The following is a 16709-nucleotide window of genomic DNA, read 5'->3' as shown; positions in this document are numbered from 1 at the left end:
AGGGTTCCCCACCTTTCCAGATTCCTTCATTAACAGCCCTAACATTGTTAGAGTCAGAGACACACATACTCCTTCCCATGTGTTTGGAGAGTCAGTGTAAGAATCATCAGGTAAGAGTCATGATTGACTCCGGAGCTACAGGAAACTTCATAGATAGCGGGTTGGTATCTGCTTTGTCTCTAGAAAGGGTGCCCCGAGCCTTCCCTGAAGAGGTACTAGCAGTGGATGGGAAACCACTGAAATCGGGAAAGATCACAGAACAAACAGACACTCTAGTGTTATCAGTGGTTGTCCCAGACGGACAACACAGAGAGGAATTAAAATTAAATATCATAGAGGCGCCTCAATATGAGGTTATCCTGGGTATGCCCTGGTTGAGTCATCACAACCCGATGATTGATTGGAAGTCAAAGGAGGTCCGGTTTGTGTCCGAGGAATGTCGAGAGCATGTGGTGTCCTCCGTTGAGAGGAAGGCAGCGGTGTCATATCTACCTTATGTAGTGGCAACAGCGGCCGAAAAATTGGTTGTTTTGCCCCCGCAATATCAAGCATACGAAGAGGTGTTCAGTGAAAGCATGGCTGAACAACTGCCTCCACATCGACCTTATGATTGTCGGATTGATTTGGTGGATGGGGCTACACTACCTTCTTGTCGTGTGTACGCTCTCTCTGTTCCTGAGACGGCTCATTTGAGAGAATATCTCGATCATTACATGGACATAGGGTTCATCCGTCCCTCCAGATCCCCTGCTGCCTCCCCTTTGTTTTTTATCAAAAAAGCAAATGGGGAGTTGAGAGTGTGTGTTGATTACAGGGTTTTAAACAAGAACACTGTAAGAAACAGATACCGCTTACCTTTAATTTCAGTGTTGCTGGATCAGGTGAAGGAGGCTAGGATTTATACACGTTTAGATTTGAGGGGAGCTTACCACCTGGTCCGGGTTAGAGAAGGTGATGAATGGAAGACTGCCTTCAAGACCCGTTATGGACTGTTCGAGTACGCTGTCATGCCGTTTGGGCTGTGTAATGCCCCTGCGGCGTTTCAGTATTTCCTTAATGATGTCTTGAAGGAGTTTGTGGATGTGTGCGCTGTTGTGTACATAGACGACATTCTTATATATTCTGACACCATTACACAGCACCACGTTCAGGTATCTCAGGTATTGCAGAAGCTAGGGGAGAATAAGCTGTTTTGTAAACTTTCAAAATGCGAGTTTAGTGTGCCTGAAGTGGAGTTTTTGGGAGTGGTGTTGAGCCATTCTGGGTTGCAGATGTCGGAAAGGAAGGTGAAGGCGGTGCAGGAGTGGCCAGTCCCTACTAGCATCAAGGATGTGCAGCGTTTTCTAGGGTTTTCCAACTATTATCGCAGATTCATAGCACAGTTCTCTCAGGTGGCAGCCCCTTTGTCTAAATTGCTGAGAAAAAGGGGTTCCTTTTCAATGGACAGAGGTCACTGATAGTGCCTTTCAAACCCTAAAAATCGCTTTCACAACAGCTCCTATCTTGGCACACCCTAAACCTAACTATCCTTTCATTGTCGAAGCGGATGCTTCGGACGAAGCTGTAGGGGCCATACTATCTCAGAGAAATCATCTTACGGGGCAATTGCATCCAGTGGCTTATTTATCAAAGAAGCTTAGCATGGCAGAAAGAAACTACACCATAGCAGAAAAGGAATTGTTAGCTATCAAAAAGGCGTTTCAAGAATGGCGGCAACATCTGTGGGGTGCTGCCTTTCCTGTGACAGTGTTCTCTGATCACAGGAACCTGCAGTATATGAAAACAGCCCGCAACCTGACACAGAGACAAATGAGGTGGATGTTATTCTTCTCTGAATATGACTTTGTTATCATTTTCCGTCCTGGGGCGGACAACAAAAAGGCTGATACCCTATCCAGACAACACCAGGGGGAAGAATCTACCGAGGTATCCAGACTAGAGTCCATTGTGGAGCCAAAAAAGGTACTGTGTGTGGTACAAGCTGATACGTTCTTGGATCATATCAGCAGGGCAAGGCCTCCGGGAGAATGGGTAATATGGGCCACCAAGGGGAGTGGTCGCACGGTGAAGAAAGGATTACCTTTTCAAAACGATAAGTTGTTTCTCCAAGACAATGCCTCGAGAAAGATAGCTTTCGAGTGGTGTCACGATTCCCGGTTGGTTGGACACCAAGGTGTGTGTAAGACCATGCAGCTGCTGCAAAGATACTTTTGGTGGGACACGGTCAAGAAGGACGTCACCTCTTGGGTGAGATCCTGCAGCGAATGCGCCATGGCAAAAAACGAGACAGGAAGGACAAAAGGGTTGTTGATTCCTCTCCCTACTCCTAAAAGACCTTGGCAGACTATTAGTCTAGACTTTGTTACCGGTCTACCTCCGGATCAGGGAATGTCTGCCATTCTAGTGGTGATCGACAGCCTTTCCAAATTGGGCCATTTTATACCCTGCGTGAATCTACCTACGGCCGGACAGACAGCGCAACTACTGTTGACCAATGTTATCCGGCTGCATGGGGTACCCGAAGTCATCATATCCGACAGGGGTCCGCGGTTTATCGCCAGGTTTTGGAAGTTTTGGTGTCAGGCCTTGGGTATCCGCTCCTCTCTTTCAACCAGCTTCCATCCACAAACAGACGGTCAGACTGAAAGACTGATCCAAACTCTGAAGAAATATCTCAGGTGTTATGCTGCGGATGCTCATGACTCATGGGTTTCGTTATTGTGGATGGCTGAAGTAGCCTACAACAATGCTTGGCACTGTTCCTTGGGTGTGTCTCCTTTTTGTGCTACGTATGGGTATGATGCCAGGATCCTTCCCGTAGATATTCCTGAGGGCGTAGCCAATCAGCCTACAGTTCTGGGTCAGATGCGGAAGGTTCAGACCATCCACAGGAAAATCAGGTCTCATTTACTGAAGGCAAAAAGAGAGTACAAGCAATACGAAGACAGACACAGGAGACAAGGTCCGTCCTATGCGGTGGGCGATAAGGTGTGGCTTTCTACAAAAAACATCAGATTCAAGCTTCGTAGCATTTTCCACCCCAAGTACATTGGGCCTTATGTGGTGGTGAAACGGCTGAATCCTGTAGCCTATAAACTGAAATTACCTGGGTCTCTTCGCATTCACCCTGTATTTCATTGCAGCCTGCTGAAGCCTGCTTATTCTGCCAGACGCAGGGCTCCTCCCCCGGTGTTGTGTGATGGAGGTTTCGAATACGTGGTGCGGAGCATCAAGGATTCGAAATTCAGAAGGGGCGTTCTGTGGTATCTGGTGTCCTGGAAAGGGTATTCGGTGGAGGACGACTCGTGGGAACCTGTTTCCAACATCCACGCTCCTGAGGCCATTCGTTCCTTCCACCGTAGGTTTCCTATGCGGCCTGGTCCTTATAGGTGCTGAGGAGGAGGACATACTGTCAGGATCCGTCTAAGCGCCTGCATGACATCATTAGAGGGACCGTACGGTATGCAGTCAGGCTAAGTCTGGAAAAGACTACAATTCCCAGAAGCCTCGGCTGAGGCTATATGTGGAAGTGAGACACGCTTCCTGTTGTGCGTAACCTGTGTTTGGACTCGGAGCAGACTCTTCGCTGCTCTTCCCGCTATACTGTTGAGGACGTCTGGGGCACTGGTGAGACAGGTTCTCCGGCGAAACGGTAGGAGCGGGTCCCTGCCATTTGTTTGTAATCTCAGCTTCGGAGCGCAGTGGTTGTTACCGCGCATTGCCGGATTCAAGGGGCGTGCAGTGAGAGGAACTGCAGCGCCTTTGTCCCTAAAGTGGATTTGGGTTGAGCGGAGCGCAGTGGTAGCCTTGCCACATGCTGCCGTTTCAATTGTGTTTTCGGAAGAGTTATTCCTGTTTACGTTTTCATTGGTAAAGACAAAGACGGAGAGCGGAGCGAAGTGGTAAGGAGCACCACTCGCTACCGTTTCTTCGAGTACTGTTGTGTGTGCAATATTTGTTCAGGCGGAGCGTGGTGGCGGTCGCAGCTACACGTTGCCGTTAGAGTTTTCTATTTTACTTGGGATTGTTGTGCCTTTATGGAACCCTGTGGACAGGAGTCTATTCAACAATTAGCCTGTTTTTCTTTTTTCTTTGAATGATTTCAAGTACCTGAGTGATACTCGCTGACTTCTCTGAGTTCGTGGAGGAAACAGAGCGGAGTGCTGTGGTTCTTGCATTCCCACGCATTACCGTGTTCTGTGATTATTCTTCCTTGCTCATATACTTTTCTCAGCACAGTTTGTTACTGCTTACCTGTTAGGAGGAACACCTCTGAAACCCCCTTATACCAAGAGTTATCACATAAAACAATGGTAGGATAGGGGGAATCATATCAGGTTCTTTTGTGTCATTGATAACCGTGATTATGTTCTCACAATGTTTACACTTCTTATAGGTGACAAATATTACTTCCAAGAGGTGGATTTGAGAAACCCATTGCAGTAGCCTAACCACTTAACCCAGGTATATTGTCTTGTTAGGGAAATACATTGGGTGTTTTGATTGCTGGATGGATGGTGTTCTGACCCCTGTATGTTTTGTCGTTCTAGGTACATCCCTTCCCAGCAGACCCCTTCCTTCCCTTCCCTGTTTATTATTTTACATTTACCCCTCGCCTAATGGCTCAAATACTCTGTTGATAATGCGGAGTTTTTGTGACGTTTGGAGGTGGGCCTTATGATCATCATCCGGATCCTGTGGAGCGCATCTGACACTTTTAAGTTTTACATGTCCTGGTAGTGAAAAACTCTTAAATTGGGCATTCACTACTGCTTATCTCTCCCATTGAATAACATTTGATTTACATTATTACATTTTATAAGTGTAATTTCCAAATGGGAATAGATTCCCATTTCAAGTTTGATGTCTCCAGGCTGCCGGTGCTCTCCTGCCGCATCGCTTCTCTGACCCCCTGCCTATACGAAGACATCGCGAAGACATCATGATTTCTAAACGTACTGCTGTAACCTGTTTTATATGAAAATCCTCTTCGTCCGCTTCTCCTGGCTGCCCATGCATTACTTTACATTACGGCGCAACTGGTGTCCCTGGATATAATCCGAACTCCACATGGCGTTATGACTTACCCCGCAATGCCGCCATGCAGCTGCTGAGTCTCTGCGCTTTTACTGGCTTTTCCTGTCGGAGACACCAGCTTCAAGTGCTCCTGACTGTCGGGTCCCGGCGTTTTTTTCCTGTTTCTTCTGTTTCTTTTTTGGGCGCTTCGAGTGCCTTTGATGGAGAGAGTGGTGAGGTCTGCTGCACTGGGCGTGTGCAGTTGTTGGAGTCTGCGAGATTGTGTTGCAGCAGCAGAAATCCAAGCTTGGACAGCTGTTGGGAACAAGAGTCCACCTCCTTCGGGGTGAATAACGGGACCTGCCGGCAAGCTGCTTTTCTGACCAGGGTGCACTTTGAGGATACCTGCCAATGCTGGAGTGGAGTAGTTGCCCGTGTGCTGTTTGCTGCTGCTGCGAACCAGAGATTTCTCTTAAAGCTAATAACGTCATTTTTAAGCAAGCTACTTTTCTGACTAGGGTGCCGACTTCTTCCACACTAAAATTGTGAAGATACTTAACTCCCTACCCCAGGTTACAAGACCTCATGGGACCCAAGAAGAGTTCTCCTCAATTCAGTTGAAGGAGCGACTCATCTCCCTGGACACGTTTGGCCCAGTTTCAGAAGCTGAAACTCTAAAAGCCATAGTCTCTATAAAAAGTGGCTCCCCTATGGACCCGGTTCCTTTCAAAATTCTAAAGCAAGCAGCAACCTCTATTGTAGGGCCCATTACGGACCTGATGAATGCTTCTTTCTCCCAGGGTCTGGTGCCACCTAGCTGGAAAACAGCTGTGGTAAAGGCACTGTTAAAAAAATCTAACCTTGACACGGCGGAGCTGGCCAACTATAGGCCCATCTCCCTGCTGCCAGGCCTCAGCAAAATTGCTGAGAAGCTTGCAAATCACCGACTGTCTAATTTCTTAGAGTCGAATGGTCTGCTCCGAGACTCGCAGACCGGTTTTCGTCCCGGTCAAGGTACTGACACAGCCCTCCTGGCAGTCGTTGAAGAATCCAGACGCATCTTGGACTCGGGAGGGTCAGTGGCAGTGATCCTCCTGGATCTGAGTGCTGCGTTCGACACCGTGAACCATCGGGTGTTGACTCAACGACTGTCAGAGGCGGGTGTGGCAGGGGCCGCCCTGAAGTGGCTTTGTTCATTTCTCGACGGTCGGTCATACCAGGTCTGGGAAGGCAGCAACAAGACTACATCCATCTCTCTCCAATGGGGGGTGCCACAGGGCTCCTCCCTGAGCCCGACATTATTTAATGTCTACATGGCCCCCCTGGAGGACGTGGTGGCCCCTTATAACATCAAGATCATCAGCTACACTGATGATACTCAGCTGGTGGTCGCCCTTCCTCAACTTGTAGATAACCCTGACTTGCTGCACTCATGCCTGGTGGACGTCCACACCTGGATGGGCAGTTCAGCTCTTAAGCTGAACGGCTCTAAAACAGAGATCATGTTGCTAGGGAACAAAGCTCCCCCATTGCCTTTAACATGCTGGCCGAGCTGTATGGGCGATCTCCCCACCATGAAAGAGGAGATTAAGAGCTTGGGAGTCTGGCTGGAACAAGATCTCTCCTTCAGAACTCAAGCCAAAAAAACTGCAGGAGTGTGTTTTGCCCTGCTGCGGGCCACTCGTAAAATCTTCCCGCTTCTTCCTCTTCCATCGAGGAAGCTGTTGATTCAGGGTCTTATAACATCTCGCCTTGACTATAGTAATGGTCTTTTCCTGGGTGCCCCTGAATCTACCCTTAACAAATTACAGCAGGTCCAAAATGTGGCGGCCAGATTACTCATGGGCATCCCCAGAACAGAATCAGCTAGACCCGCCCTTAAGGCCCTGCACTGGTTACCGGTGCGGGAGAGAGTAAAGTTCAAGGCACTCTGCATCGCCCACAAAATTCTTCAGGGTAACGGACCATCTATCCTAAGAAATTTGGCAGTGCCTTACAAAGCGAACAGAGCGCTGAGGTCCGATCAGAAATGCCTGCTCCGTGTCCCGAGAGTAAAAAGATCACGCACGGGCGGGAGACGTTTTTCTGTGCACACAGCAACGCTTTGGAACTCTCTGCCCCTAAAACTTCGTGCCGAGACCTGCATCCTGCGCTTTCGAAAAGGTCTGAAAACATACCTGTTTCCTGCGTGAGTTGACCTAACTATCTCATGGTTTTAACTGCTGATGCTCTGTTCAAAGCGCCGGGATGCCCCAGGGTAGCTGTGCGCTATATAAAATTTTAATAATAATAATTCAGAGGATTCCCTGCAAATCCCGGAGCGGAGTAGCCAAACATACAATATGAGACCGAAGAACACAGGCTCCAACACAATCTCAAAGGGAGCGACAACAAGGGCGGCAGCTGCCGCAAATACCCCAGCGGTGACAGTACGTGGTGCTGGAATTATGGATACACATTTGTTGATTGGGAGGGAAATTAATAGATCAAAGAATGGTGATAGTGGCCTCCAAGGTACTGGAAATCAGATTGGCTCCCCTGCTCCTGCTTCTTCAGTCGGACTCTCAGCGATACCTGCTCCCAACAAGCCTACGAAAGGCCTAAAGGTAACCATCCCTTCTATCTTTAATAAAAGTAAGAAGAAGAATCTGTTGAGAGAAGATAAGAATACATTGCTGGGGGGGACTGAACTATCTACTATTAGCGCTGGGACATTAGAGGGGAACTCTCCTCCTTTGGTCTGTAATACTCTTGACCCATCCAGTATTGAATCTGCTCCTATTGACCCTGATACAAGGGCAGCGCCTGAAATGGCGATTCCCCCTTTTGAAAAAGAAATTGAAACTTTGAATGACTTAGACTCCTGTGACTCAGGAGGGAAGTTGTATTCATTGTTGGATGTTTCGGCTGTATCAGAGGATGAGGGTGAGGACGACTTGGACCTTGACTGGGCGGATGATCATAGTCTAGCTAGCTCTGCTCTCTTGGAGGAGGAGGAAAATTCTTCAAGTTCACCCGCGGGGGACAATACGATACTTACTGTTCAGGAGGATGGCAATACTATACCACTACAGGCTTCTACTGATCAGGGGCCCACTTTGGATGTTCACAGGGCTGCAGTAAGCCAAACACTCCCCCTGGACGACACGGGTAGTAGCGTCACTCTCCTCACTATATATCAGGCTATTATGACACATCGGGAGGAGACTAAGGCAGAGAGTCTTCGTACTCATGGTGCTGACCGGAAATTGCAGAACTCAGTGCGTCGCATCGCAAAGACTAGCTCTGAACTTTCCACTAGAGTGGCTGAGGCTGAAAATAGAATTTCTGTAATTGAGGAGGACTTTTCTCTTTGTAAAGCTGATGTCTCTAACTTGCACTCGTTTCGTGATGATATTAATTGGAAATTGTGCGACATGGAAAATAGGGCAAGGAGAAATAACCTTCGAATACTGGGGGTTCCCGAAAGCCTTGGAGGGGAAAGATATCGTCAGTTTGTCATTGAGCTCTGTATGGAAGCCTTCCCTGAGTTAAAGGAGTGGGAATGGTGAAGGGAGTTGCAAAGGGCTCACAGATTCCCCCTTCAGGTTTGGGCTGGGCTAAGGGGTGCTGAAAGTAGACCAAGAGCAATTCTTATTTGTCTTAATAATTTCTTACTACGAGAGCAGTTATATGACCTGGCACGACCTGACCGTAAACGCAAGGCAAAAGGCTGCACATTTTTTGTCCGGCCAGATTACTGTCAGGCAACGGTACAATTAAGATGGCACCTCCACCAGCTTATCTCAAAATTCCAGGGTAAAGGTGCGCAGGCATTTTTATTAAATCCCGCCAAGCTTAAGGTCATCTCTAGAGACAAAGTAGTGTTTTTTACATCAGAGATTAAGGCGAAGGAGTTCTTAGATACCATCTAATAATCAGCTTTATACTGCTCTTAATAATTTGCTTGTGTATTCTGTCTCCATTACCTGGTCACATAAGGTTACACTGTAATGTCTTCATGTCTTTTTTTTGTCAATTCCTCCCCCTTCTTGTTTTGTGTTGTTCTTATATCCTTTTTTTACTGTTACTTTTTAGTGGAGGATCTCTAGTTACTGTAGGGGGGAAGGGGGTGGCAGGAGAGCGCCCACTCCTTTCTTTCCATCACTCATATGGACAGTTCAGTCCCTTTGCCTCACAGTGTTGGGTTTGGTGGGTTGTTGGGGGGGGGCTTTTGAGGGGTGGGAGGATCACCGTAGGGGTCCAGGGGGCAAGGAACAGAAGGAACAAAATTTGGAAATCACTTCAATATTTAAAAATGCAATTGAGATGTTGCAATAATAAACTGTCAGCATTGCTCATCTGTTTTCTTTTTGACAATGGTTACATTTTCTATTTGTTCTTGGAATGTCTGTGGGTTGAATAAGAGACAAAAAGGGGGGTTATGGCACAGATTCTCAAAAATATGGGGGTACAGCTTCTTTGTGTTCAAGAAACACATATTGTTTGGAACAATAGGGCATGCTTGAAAGATCTGGGTTTTGAACTTGTGGCCTGTACTCAACAGGGTTCTACCACGAGAGGGGTAGCAATTAAAAAAAAAATGGCTGGGGAGAGTGTAAATGCACTAAAGCGGATCAGCATGGACGATGGGCTATCGTTAAACTGAGGGTCAATAACTTTCCAATTACTCTATGTTCTATATATGGTCCTAACTTAGATGACCCGCAAATACTTAATGATACTAGTATCGAGCTTGCTTTATGGCCCTTTCCTCTTGTGATTTGTGGAGATTTTAATTGGCATCTTCCTGAAGATTTTGATATTCGCAGTAATAGCTGCTACGCTGGTAGAAAGCACAAGGTCTTTAAAGCCACTAAGGGCATTATTAACGAGTTTGAGTTGGTGGATGTCTGGTGGCTAAAAAATTCAGGAACTCCGAGCTTTACTTTTTTTTCTGCCCCACATCAAAAGCATGTCTGTATTGATTATTTTTTTGCCCCTATAGAATTACTAACTAGCGCCAAAATTGAAATTTTTCCCCAAATTATTTCTGATCACAACCCAGTTATTCTTGAACTAGCATTAGACACTTTGTCTTATTCTAATAGGAGCTCATGGACTTTTGATCGACAGCTACTGGTGGATCAGGCTTATTTACAACTTATGGCCAAATGGATTCCAGAGTTTTTTGAGTTCAACTCTGGTTCCGCGTCGGTGGGCACAGTTTGGGACGCTTTCAAAACTGGAGTCCGTGGGGAAACACTAAGCTTCTCTTTAAATAAGCAGCGCAATATTAGGGCTAAACAAGAGAAGGAATTGATCAAATTGCGTGATTAAGAGTTGGCTTTGATGCAAACTAACCCCACCAATCTAAAATTTGAGCAGCTGGTGCGTGACCTTGCTGTTCAAAAAATGAAAATATATGAATGCTACGCTGAGAAACTAGCTGCCCAAATGGCGATCCACCGCACAGACATGTACGAGGTTGGGGAAAATTCAGGACGACTATTAGCCAAACGGCTAAGACAGAAGGCAGTGGCCAGTAAAATAGATGCTATACAAGATGCTAATGGTCTAATTCATTCTGAACCCAAAAAAATCTTGGGTACATTTAAGGAATTCTATAGTGATCTTTACTTACGCGAGGATTCCCCTGACACTGCAGCTGTGCTCGCTGAGTTTCTGGGGGATCAAGAGATCCCTAAACTTACTGATATACAGAGGGAAATTCTAGAGGAGGATTATACTGCATAGGAATTCGAATTGGCTATTCATCTTTAGCGGTCGGGAAAGCGGTTGGCCCTGACGGGATTCCTTTGGAATCTTTTCGAACCTTCTTCGCAATTCTGAAGGAATATTTGTTGGAGGTGTGTCTTATTGCACAAAGAGGATCACCTCCGGCTTCCTGGCAAAATTCAATAATCACTGTGTTTTTAAAGAAAGATAAACCTTCTTTGCTGCCATCCTCATACCGGCCAATATGGTTAATTAATGCGGATAGCAAGCTCTATTCTAAAATCTTAGCTACTCGGCTTTCCTCCTTGATCTCGTCGTTAGATTCACACCTACAACATGGTTTTATCCCTGGTCGGGATACGACAGATCATGTGCGGCAAGTCATTGCTTTAATGGATTGGGCAAAGGTGACAAAAACCCCTATAGGCGTGACCCTGTTGGATGCCGAGAAAGCATTCGACAAGGTTGCTTGGCCTTATCTGTGGGAGGTGCTACGCTTGAAGGGGTTCGGGCAACGAATCCTTCAGGCGATTAGAACCTTGTACCTGGCCCCAAAGGCATCTATTCGTTTAGCAGGAGCAGAATCAGACCTCTTTCCGATCTTACGTGGCACAAGGCAAGGTTGCCCTATGTCACCTTTATTATTTGCGTTATATATTGATTTTTTGGGGTGAAATTAACAGAATGTATACATATTAAACCAGTTAGCATTTGTGAGGTTGAATATAGAGCCCTTGCCTATGCAGATGATATTGTTATTATAACCACTAATTTCCCGTCTGCGCTATCAACTGTAGAAGTTTTGGCTAAGCAGTTTGGCCACTTCTCCGGGTACAAGCTAAATATAAATAAGACTCAGATTCTGTTCGTTGGGGGTGATGCTCCGAGAGGTATCACGGTGGTAACAGAGGCAACATATTTAGGGATTAAAATTACCTCACCAGTTAGTAAGATTCCTGAGATCAACATTAATCCAGTTTTAGACAAAGTTAAATCTTCTTTAGAGCGTCTTAATCATCCTCATTTATCATTACATGGAAGATCAAATGTTCTAAAAATGATTGTCCTCCCCAAGTTTCTCTATTTATTCAGATCTGTCACATTAGAATTTCCTTTAACTTGTCTTAAAAGATTCGAAAAGATTTCTTCAAGGTTCCTGTGGGGCTATAAGCGGCATAGAAGGGCTCTCAAAAAAATGGCACTGCCTAGACCCAGTGGGGGATGGGGTATTCCGTATTTTTAATTTTATTATTGGGCATCTGTTTTGCAATTTATTTCACCTTTAATTGTTGGTAACAGAACCAAATTATTGTCATGTCATGACCCATCAATATACAAATTTGCTATTGTAGAGGAGGCCAACGGGTCCCTGTTGAAAATACTTGATCCTAGTTATTATAAAAAACTAAGTTTAAGGTTTTGATCGCTGCATTCTCAATTTGGAGGCAAATTAAGCGTCACCTAGGACTTCCTCAAATTAACCGCTATTCTCCTTTTGATGCAGCGGGAATCTTTCCTAGTATTTTTCGAGATGCAACAACTAGGCACTGGTACTTGTTAGGTATTCACAACCTAGGGGACTTGTTTTAAGATCTACAACCACTGTCTTTTAGAGAGATACAATACAAATTTGGTGTACAGAAGAAGGATTTTTATAAATTTTTACAAATTCGTAGCTATTATGGGCGCTTGGGGCAATACAACACTCGGTTCAAAACATTCTCATTGATAGAGGGGATCGGAAAAGGACTCCCCATTGGCTTTTTTTATTCTAACCTAATCTCGACACTTCCAGAGGATATAGTGCAATGCCAAGATAAATGGAGAACTAAATTGGATGCAGCCACAATTGACCTTCATGCCTCTATTTCTTTAGCTAATGATGTTTTGATTTCAGGGAGGATGCGGGCACAACATTATATGATTTTGTACGATTTATATTACCCTCCCAGGAAAGTCTCCAAATGGAGTACCGGACCCGGGGCTAGCTGCAGCAGATGTGGCTGTTAGGCTGCCGATGCGCAACATATGTTGTTTTCTTGTCCTAAACTTGCTGATTTAATAAGCTCTATTCAACAGTTTTTGATAGAAATACTTGGCCCCCCAATTTGCATATCGGCCGAGCTGGTCATGTTAGGTATTGATTCAAATGTCTTAACTATACCGGAGGCACAAGCTGCTTTTCTTTTTATTTGCATGGCTGTTCTGCGTGCCTGTATCACTAAGGATTGGATATCTCCAGATCCCCCTTTATTCTTTTCTTGGAGGGCCCAGTTACTACCTATGTACAACATTGAAGTTGCTATATTTAAAACTAAGAGTATTCGCAAGAGAAGTAGAGGGTTAAAAATATGGACCCCTATAACTGAATGGATTTAATTGACTGAGTGTGATATTGTTCCTATGTCAGCAAAAGGTCTTTGGTTTTTTTTTTTCGTTTTTTTCTTGTTTGCTTCTCATCGTTATCCTTATATGATTATATTGCATTGCTGGTGGTGTAATTGTAACTGCATGGCTTATTGTCTTTGTATCTCCTCTGTTCCTTGCATAAAAAAATAAAACTAATTAAAAAATTTTTTTTTAATTAGGTTTGATGTCTCTGGAATCACAAATTAAGATTCTAACTTATAGCGAAGTCAGATTTTAAATTGCAGTTCTGACAATGCCACTTTTAGAAATGTAGCATTATATTGCCTTAGCAATTTTGTGCCTGCAGTCTGTCTCTGGGTCACATGACTGGGTGTTGCTGACAATTGGACTTTGTGTATTCCTCCCAGACTGCCACACACAATGGGGAGCTTAGGTGTTGCTGGATTGGCTATCACTGGCAGGATAGGTGGGGGGAGCCGGGCACAGCCCCACTTAAACTTGAATAGGCTGTGTTCTGTCTCCACACAAAGAGCTGCACACCCCGATGGTTAGTCTGGAGCCAGGGCCAGAAAGGCAGGGCACCTGTGCACTTCAAAGGCATGCCTATAGAAGCTTCTCCCAACATCTAAGGCACAACCGTGTATACAAGAAGGACCCCAGACACCAACTCTATAGTACAAATTTGGACCTGTGGAAAGGACTGCTGCGCGGCTACAATGACTGCTAATCTGCTGAACTGATGCTCTAAAGGAACTGCTGCCCTGCTGTGCTGACTTACTTACTGTTGCCCTCTTGCTTGGGGAAGAAGAACTGGACCTGCAACTTCATCTTGAACCCAGGACCCCAGAGTGACTCCAAGGCTATTCTGATGGCCTCCTGGTCTGAGCCTCAGGGGCATAAAAGGCTTCCCAACCAGCTCCTGTACCCAGCTGCAATGACTTCCTGACTCCCAAGTGGTGCCTCTCAGGTCCTGGACCCTTGGTGTGGCTCACTGACTCTTACTGTAAACCAGCACAAGCCGCCGCCAGCCCGTCTCTTTGCACAGCAGCATCGACCGCTATTGGGGTACTGTCAACGCGAATCACCAGCCCATCTGTCCGCAATGCCTGGTCTGCTCGTCGCCCAACGCCGACAACCTCACTCAACGCTCTCCTTTTGGCCTTCTCCAATGCAAACAGGACTCTTGACACAAAACCTAAGAAGATAACATTTCAGCAGGACTAACATGGGACTGTATCCCACCTGCGCTCGTTTGCGGTCTGATTGAACGTTTGAAATTGACCGCGTCCAGTGCGACCATATAGCTGAAGTTGAAGCTTTGTGCTTTTAGATGGTATTTTGCACTTTATTCCTTAACAATTCATAACTCTGGTTCTACTGATTGGATTTGTGTCATTTTGGTCTTGTTTATTTATTACATTTTGCTCTATTTTCTAATATGGTGTTGGATCCTTTTTGTGTGGTGTTTTCACTGTATTACTATTTGATGTGTGGCACAAAGACTTTACACTTTCCCTCGAATTTAAGCCTCACAGCTCTTTGACAACCTACTAGAGGGTTGAGCACATGTTAATTTAGGGTTCGCTTGTGCCTCATCCTGACAAAGATTGTGGTTGCAGCTTGACCAGTGCTCACACCCCAGTCAACTAACAATCCAATTTCCTACAGATATTAAGAAAGAAATCTATCTGATGCTATATCTTGAAAATGAGCTTGTCAGTTCTCAGGAGTTAGCTCATTCTATAAATGTTTGTGTGATCACATCAGGTGTGTAAGGAAACAAATGAAGAGCATCCAGTGTGAAGATCTATCTATTGGGCCTCAGCTTTCACCTGGAGTATGGCCAACTCGCTGGTCTCTCAAAGCAGGGAGTAGAGTTAATTTCCATTGCTTATCAACCTTTTGTGACAAACATACCTGCCTGCTTTCCAACAACTATCCATAACACAAGAAGAAACTGGGTCGTACAACCTCTGAGAACACAGATACATAGAATTATGGGGAATACATTTTTTATGAGGAGTCTACACTGGTGGTATATTAATGATACAAAATCCAATTAATACTGCAATGCCAATGAATAAGTTATGATTTGGATTATTAGTAAAATGACTAAAATGACAACAGTATGTGTAGCTCTTACTCTTACCCATACTCTATCCCTGACACTTATCCACCCCCTAATCCTAACACTTATTCTAACCCTGTTAACAGGTCCTTCATGTTTTAAATAATAATGAAAACATGCATGATCCCTGTATTATTTCCATCTAGTCACTATAAGCAAAAATATACATTTGTCATCAACAATTAAATTTTTCACCTGACGGATTCTTTAATTTTGGTCTCCTCATTTTCACATATTGCCGCCAATGCAGAGCTGGCCATAAACCACTTTTGCTACAGCTGCTGTTTTTACCACCCCAGATTGACTATTTGTTTAGTGCTGGCTCGACCTAAACTAACTATAAGTATAACTTTATTAAGTGACAGAATTAAAGCCTTTGCACAAAGTACCAATGTTTAAAAACTTTTCAAGAAGAGTGACAGAAAACTGTAATTGTAAAAAACGACATGTCAAGAGCGACTTGTAAAATACTGGGGCACTAAAAAGCATTTTCCTAAACTATTGTATGCATTGCGATGCAGTGGACTCCCCTGGCCCTGCCCTGTTTGCAACCTACCCTGACAGCAGAGCAGACGGATCTCAGCTTGTCAGCTCTGGACCCCAAGCACCACTCTGATTCCAAAGTTGATCTGGCTACCTCTTCAGCAATGACAGTCTCCAAAAACAAACTTTGCATGCCCATACAGCACCCTGACTTTGTAAAGCCCAGTACAGCACGAATGTATGACGTTACAACGCATACATTCACAATCCATACCATTACAACGAAACTTTTACAACGCAGGATCCATTACAGCGAATGCCATTACAACGCATGCCATTACAACGCAGATGCTATTACAACGCATGCCATTACAACGTAAGTATGGGTAAGTATTTTATTTTTATTTTAATTAATGGGAATGTTATAGTAGTGTAAATGTTGGATAGTGTAGGGGTTAAAATTACTATTCTAACTCCAGGGGGTGTAATAGTAGGGTAAGTGTTGGATAGTGTAGGGGTTAAAATTTAATGAAATACTTACCCATACTTACGTTGTAATGGCATGCGTTGTAATAGCATCTGCGTTGTAATGGCATGCGTGGTAATGGCATGCTTTGTAATGGATCCTACGTTGTAAAGGTTTTGTTGTAATGGTAGTGCGTTGTGAAAGTTGTGTTGTAATGGCTGTTTCCCTTACAGCACTGACCCTGCATTACATGTATGCTTGGCACAGATGTCCACATTGACCTTTGTATACAAGCATGCAAAAGAGCACCAACACTGACCACAAGCAGCCACCAACTGGGTCAATGAAGCAGCGCAATAGACTCGAAAAAGGCGCTATTGAAGAAACTAGTACCATACCAGAGTCTTACCTTAGACCAGGGCCGCTGCAATTATGCGGTTTTACAGCTGAGGCGTTTTCTACATATTTATGCATTTGCCACATAATCCATCATCTACTACATAATCTGACGATTTTAACAACATTTTG

The sequence above is a fragment of the Lissotriton helveticus genome, chromosome 12, assembly GCF_964261635.1.
Source record: "Lissotriton helveticus chromosome 12, aLisHel1.1, whole genome shotgun sequence".
Classification (NCBI taxonomy): Eukaryota; Metazoa; Chordata; class Amphibia; order Caudata; family Salamandridae; genus Lissotriton; species Lissotriton helveticus.
The sequence above is the reverse complement of the archived record's forward strand: the minus strand, read 5'-3'. Positions refer to the sequence as shown.